The sequence below is a fragment of the Varanus komodoensis genome, unplaced genomic scaffold, assembly GCF_004798865.1.
Source record: "Varanus komodoensis strain SLA01 unplaced genomic scaffold, ASM479886v1 scaffold2, whole genome shotgun sequence".
In the NCBI taxonomy this organism is placed as follows: Eukaryota; Metazoa; Chordata; class Lepidosauria; order Squamata; family Varanidae; genus Varanus; species Varanus komodoensis.
Genome location: NW_025335568.1, coordinates 29,810,569 through 29,817,595, shown reverse-complemented (window position 1 = coordinate 29,817,595; position 7,027 = coordinate 29,810,569). Strand labels below are relative to the sequence as shown.

The 7,027-nt window shown below is 40.8% G+C and overlaps 1 long non-coding RNA gene across 1 annotated transcript in view; it reads left to right on the top strand.

Annotated features, from left to right (window-relative positions):
• Positions 1 to 6,583, top strand: part of LOC123023010 — a 21,336-nt gene extending 14,753 nt beyond the window's left edge. Inside the window, exons 3-4 of the long non-coding RNA XR_006414613.1 lie at positions 4,720 to 4,807; positions 6,487 to 6,583. This is a non-coding gene — a long non-coding RNA (uncharacterized LOC123023010). The remainder of the gene's footprint in view (positions 1 to 4,719; positions 4,808 to 6,486) is intronic.
• Positions 6,584 to 7,027: the final 444 nt, after the last annotated feature.

Sequence of the window (7,027 nt, the reverse complement as noted above, 5' to 3'; positions counted from 1 at the left end):
GATTTGACCTGGCCCTGAATGGGGTTGCACTCCCTCTTAGGGACAAGGTCAAATCCACCCTCTCCGAAGCCCGATCCGCCAACCAACAGGACCTCCGTCTTGTCTGGATTGAGCTTCAGTTTATTGGCTCTCATCCAACCCATAACCTCGGCCAAGCATCGGTTCAGCACAGCCACTGCCTCACCTGGATTAGTGGAAAACGAGGTAGAGCTGGGTATCATCAGCGTACTGATGATTCCGTAGCCCACACCTCCTGATGACCTCTCCCAGCGGTTTCATATAGATGTTAAACAGAAAAGGGGACAAAATGGACCCCTGCGGTACTCCATGGCATAGCTGCCATGGCGCAGAGCCATAGTTCCCCAGCACCACCTTCTGGAATCGGCTGTTGAGATAGGAGCGGAACCACTGCAAAGCAGTGCCTCCAACCCCCAATCCCGCTAGCCTATCCAGGAGGATACCATGGTCGATGGTATCGAAAGCCCCTGAGAGGTCCAGAAGAACCAACAGGGACGCACTCCCCCTGTCCTTCTCCCTGCACAGGTCATCGTACAGGGCGACCAAGGCAGATTCAGTACCGTACCCGGGTCTGAAGCCGGACTGAAATGGGTCCAGATAATCAGTTTCATCCAAGAGTGCTTGGAGTTGTCCCGCCACCACCCACTCTAACACTTTGCCCAGAAACGGGATGTTGGCCACTGGTCTATAGTTAGTGGCCATCTCTGGATCCAGTGATGCTTTCTTCAGGACCGGTCGGACTACCGCCTCCTTTAAAGGAGCAGGCACCCGACCCTCCCTCAGAGAAGCGTTAACCACTTCCAAGATCCAGGTCCCACTCCCGTGCTTGGAATTATTTAATAACCAAGATGGGCAAGGGTCCAATAGGCAAGTGGTGGGACGTACTTGTCCAAGCACCTTGTCCACATCATCGGGCCGCAATAGCTGAAATTCATCCAATAATTCTGGACCAAACGGCCGCATTGGCGTCTCCCCAGAAACCTCTGATTCATTAGTGGAGTCCAGCTTGTGACGAATCTGAGCGATTTTCTCCCTGAAATGCCTGGCAAAGTCATCACAGCAGGCCTTTGAGGGTGGAACCCAATCTTCCTTGGGACCCGGGTGAACCAGGCCTTGCACCACTCGAAAAAGCTCCGCCGGACGGCATTGTGAGGAGGCAATGGAAGCAGGAAAAACCTTCACCGCCACAGCATAGGCCTGATAGTGGGCTTTCAAGTGTGTTCGGTCAGATTCATCCCGTGATTTCCTCCACCAATGCTCCAGCCGTCTCCCAACCTGCTTCATCGCCCGCAATTCAGGTGTATAGCAAGGGGAAGAGCGGGCTCTGCCCGGTGGGAGAGGACACTTAGGAGCGATCGTGTCCACAGCCCTGCAGCTAGGAATGCCTCTGATGTTGATCATAATGTCCAGGTAGGTTCAGGTTGGAAGAGACACTCCATCAGATATTATGGTTTTTAACCATTTAATGTGTATTTTAATGTGCATCCCATAAAATGGAAGGTTTCTATAGGACTTTACATGTACACCTTGTTTAGTTTTTGATAGCACAGCTGAATTGTTTTCATTATGGTGTTGATACTTCAGCCCATTCTCCTAGTTGACAATGTGTCAGAGCTCACAGCATTGGTTCAGAATGTTAGGGTGATACCTGTGAACAAAAGTCAGTCAATTTCACTTGGGCATGTTGTGCTGAAAATATATTTAATATAGATGATTCATGAAGACAACAAAGCAATTTTCCAAAAATGCCTCGAGAAGTGGACAAAAAAATGTAGCAGAACAACCTATGACATTTGCCATCCTGCATCCTGAATTATGGAAAGAAAGAAAAAATGACCTAAGGTTTAGCAGTACCTTTCTTTATAAGCTTGCTGATTCTTTTGACACTCACAAATCAGTCTGACAGCTCCACAAAGCTCCAGGTCTTCAAACTAGATATGCCAAAATAACTGTAAAGACTAAGTTAGTGAAATGTCCAGTTCAATATCTATTTCTTTCACCATCCAGTCTATAGTGTGCTGTGACACAGTGTAAAAGGAAGAAAAAGTGGAAAAGATTATTTCTTACATGAATTCAATTTCTAACCAATGAATTACAGGCATTAACAAGATACTCTTCTGACACCTCTGTTTACTTATGAGGCACACATAGAATCATAGAACAGTAGAGTTGTAATGGGCCAAAAGGCCATAAGGTCTACTCTCTGCTCAGTGAAGGACACCAAGTTAAACTATTCCTCTCAGATGGCTGTCCAGTTTCATCTTGAATGGCTCTAGTGTGGGAGACATCCCTAGGTCATTGGTTCCATTGCCATACTGCCATACAGCCATCCCTAGGTCATCCCTAGTGTGGGAGCCTGTCTAGGTCATTGGTTCCATGGCTCATACTGCTTTCATGATCAGGAAATTTTTCCTGATATCTAGCCAGAGTCTGGTTTCCTATAACTTGAGCATGTTATTGCATGTCCTGCAGTCTGGGATGATTTAGAAGAGATCCTGCCTTCTTCTTTGTGACAGCCTTTAAAGTACTTGTAGAGTGCTAACATATCTCCCCTCAGTCTTTTCTTTTCAAGGCTAAATTGGCCCAGTTCTCACATGCTTTGTTTCCAGTCCCTGCATCATCTTTGTTACCCTCCTCTGCACACTTTCTAGCTTTTCTGCATCTTTCTTAAACTGTGTTGCCCAGAACTGGTCACGGTACTCCAGATAATACCTAATCAGTGCTGGGTAAAAGGGAACTAGTACTTCACATGATTTGGAAGTGATACTTCTATTAATGCAGCCTAAAATAACATTTGCACTTTTTGCAGCCACACTGTTGACTCATATTCAGCTTGTTATCTACAATAATTCCAAGATCCTTCTCACTTGCAATTTTGTTGATCCAGGTATTCCCCGTTTTATAACAATGCATTTGGTTTCTTTTTCCAAGGTGCAGAACTTGGAATTTGAGAAATCCATGTTGGCTTCTAGTAATTACCGCATTGTTTTCAAGGTGCTTGATGACTAGCTGCTTTATAATCTGCTCCAGAATTTTCCTAGGGATTGATGAACTGATGTATGTCTTTGCATATACACACATACATCTATCTTTTCTATGATGTTTATTGCACTTGTTCTTACATTTCCTTGTTCCCTATTAAGTTTTCTGGAACTTTCTGATTTTAGCTATATAATCAACAATAATTTTGATATTCAGTTCCAATGTACAGTAGGTTCAAAGGAAATTAATGTGTTTTTCCCACTTATGGCACAACATTTAGCTGATTCAGGGTGCAATCCAGTCCATTTCCCTTTAACCCTTTGAACAGAGGCATGGGTTATCAATCCATGTTCCTTCTGCCCTGAAATGCAGGGCAAAATTAGATGGCAATTTTGGCTGTCTGAATGATGGGGAAAGAGCTTAAGCTACTACCAGGATACCATCCAGGACAGGGCCAGTGGCTTAGTCACCACCTTCCATATGTTCACTGAATACATTGAGGAATGAGTGCATAGGGCATATATCTCTTGCATTTCACGATCATTTGACACCACAGTCTATATGTTCTCTGTCTACATTTGTATATGTATCTCTAGAAACACAGACCCCAACCCCTTTAGTTAAAATTTGTATCTGAAGTTGGTGCTAATCCACAAACAGCACAGTAAATGAATAATAGTTTTTGTATTTGATGAATAGATAAGCATAACTACCTTTCTGAAATTGGAATCCTTTGTCTTCCATATTGTGCAAAGTATGCAGAATTGGATCCATAAGCTGTCTTCCATTGATGGAAGGGTTCCACTTATAGGAAATGGCAGCACTGGATCTTTGGGGTTCCCCTGTTGACCATGGTCTCTTGACTCTCTGTAGCATTTTCAGAAAGCTGGTAATGTGAAGGAGGATGTGGGAAAGAAAGCTGCCAGCCCAGCTGCACAAACATAAAACCTTTGCCAACCAAAAATGGATAATGAGGAATGACTGTTGGATTCTGTAACAACTGGACATATGGAAAACACCAGTTCCTCATCCTAAGTATGAGTAGACTGTAACCATTTAAATAAGTCCTGTGCTTTTATGCTAAGAAGACTAATCAGATTGTGGAATGGATTACAAAAATCTATATTTAGTAGAACAAGTCATACACTTGAATGCTGACCACCACCACCTTTGTACAAAGAATCAGTGATGCAATGCCTTGCACATATAGCCATGCCAGGCTGGTTTAGCCTGTCTATTGGAGACACAAACTAGATGAATCAAATGGATAGGACATTTGCACATATGGATGTGTGTTCCTAACTGTTGAATTGCAAATTACATTTATGCAAGGTGGGAAGTGACAGGGGCCAAAGGCTGCATGTACATCACCCTGAGATTATATGAATTGGCTGTTAGTAGCCAAAAATCTGTCAATTTTGGTTTCTTTCCAGTTCTTATTTTTCCAATTGTAAATTCAATTCATTGTGAACTTTGCAGATGTCTCCATTTTAAAGTTCAGTTTATCTTGAACTTTGAGAATTCTTTGTTTGAAAAAGATTGCATGAACATACATAACCATTTGTGTACATTTTTCTAAGACATTCAATTTTGTATGCATTTTTGTGTAATAGACACAATCTTGCAAGATATTTTCTTAACTGAATGTGTATTTGAATACCATTCTCTCCAGCATGTGCATTTTAGTATACAATAATTTTTCATTTTTGTTTTATTTAGAAAACTCCACTGCAGCATTTGAAAATGTACAAATTTCAAAGGACAACTGAGTTTTACTTTACCTAGTGATTCAAAACTACAATATTTCGTATCTCATTAAAAATTAAGAAATGACTGTTGCCCCCATCCCTAGTTCTTACTCTCGAAAAGAGAATTATAGCTTTATAGAAAATGTCAACTAGAAGAGACAAGGTGGTAATCAAATCCATCTCTCGGTCCCAGCACAGGATAATTTACACACCCAAACATACCCTACTGAATTTAAACCACAATGTTCAAACATTTTTAAAATTATGGAAACATTATTTCAGTATATACATAACATATGTATATAATTTAAATGGACACAAATCTTTCAGGCTCACAAAAATAAGCAAAGCAAGTAATCTTCTGGTACAAGAGCCAAATTGAAGCTTTTCTCTTCATGTCTCAAATAATTTTTAAAAATTGAGAGAGGGAAAAAATATTTCTTTTTCAGCTTGACCCTTAGTATATCTGCTATCAGGGTTGTTATACATTATAATGCCAATCCTGACAACAAGAAATAGCTTGAATGCAACAAGGGGCAAGGTAACATGGAGTTCAAGGAACATTTTAAAATATTTTGTGAGTCCATGGAGTTCATATGACTAATTGGAAGTTGCAAACTATATGCAGCCATTGAATACCAAATGATTTATGACAGATTTCTCACAGAAGGAAAGCATGCACTTCATTACATATTGCAAATCAAGAGGCCACTTTTTCATTTATTACATCTGTATTCCACCCTTGCTCAAAGTTGCTGAGAGCATACTTTTCCAAACTTTCTCTGTCTTAGACTTCATGGCAGTGATATCATTCATTATTTTAAAAAGTAAAAGTAGCTATATACTCAAAAGTTGTCATGTTTTTGCAACCCTTGAGATGACCCAATAGAGCCATTGCCTAATATGGGCCTTGAAATAGCCAATATAGTCTACACTGTATATTAGATTAGTGCCTGTCTATTAATAAATTGCATCTGCTAACATTTTATAAAACTCTTGCTTCTGTTTGAAGAGCAAATGGAACTCTCTTTCCTGAAATGTTATTTTAGCCTCACACCAACCTTATAGATAGCTTGGCTTTGCTAAGTGCAACTTGTTCTGTGCCACAGCCAGCCAGCACGTGACCCACCCATCACCGTGGTTAAAGGTGCAGGACTGAGAAGCTGCCTTTTTTGCTCAAGTGTTTCTCACTTGATCTACTTAGGTCCACTTAGGTCTTGCAAATGTCATCCAAAATGGCTTATGCAGCTAACTTCTGCATAGATCTGACCAGTCTTCTTCCAGCAGAAAAATATATTTGTATGTTAGAAACATGCTTAGTATATTTCAATTCAAATACAGACCTCAGTATAAAGGACCTCAGTATTTTCTAAATGCCATCTCAGCAACTTTTATAAAGGTTTCTTGTGTTATCAAAACTGGCAGATGTTAAATAGAACATTTTTCAGAATAATGGCTATGGATGAAAGAATAAGCATTTAGTCTCCCAGTAGCCTAGCCACCTGTGCAAACAGCATTTCCAACTTCAGTCTGAATTGTTGGATTCTGAACAGCAAATTATTTGAGGCTTTGTAAAGAACATACTGCAGAAAATATTATCCAGACCTGTTCAGGTATATTTGTTAAATGCAGCTTTCACAATGTTTCTCCGTGTATATACACATGCACTATTCTTGCTTTGTTAGGGACTGGGAGATCAAGTCTGCTATAACAGATCTCCCAATCTTGATCATTCCAGATGATCCAGAATGATCCAGATGATCCAGAATGATTCCAGAATGATCTTGATCATTCCAGATGTGTTGGAGAAGACTGTGCTATGGCTGTTGCTATTGGTATATTTGCAATCATATCTTATTCTAATTAAAAATAAATTTAATTTAGAGTAATGTCAGTATTGGTCTGGTTCCCAAAACAACAACCCAGAGTGTTTTTGAACCCTGGCTGGTCATAAACAAGCCAGCATGCTAGTCTCCATAGCTTATCGCTCCCACCTGGGACTTTTGCCAGCAAGAACAGCTAAAGTTACTCAGGAACATTTTGTATGTTTTTTGTTTTGTTTTGTTTTAATCATGGCATTCCAATACAGAACTTTGGCTTGTTTCCCTCCTGTCAAGCCAGAGATAGAACCCAAGTTTTAACCACAGTTCCAAGTGTTTACAATATCAGAAGGCAGGAAGGGCTTGTTTAGCCCCTCCTGTTGGCAGGGGAATAATTGACCACTGGTGATTAACATGCTGGCTCACCCACATGTGAACGGGGCCATGATGAATGAATGA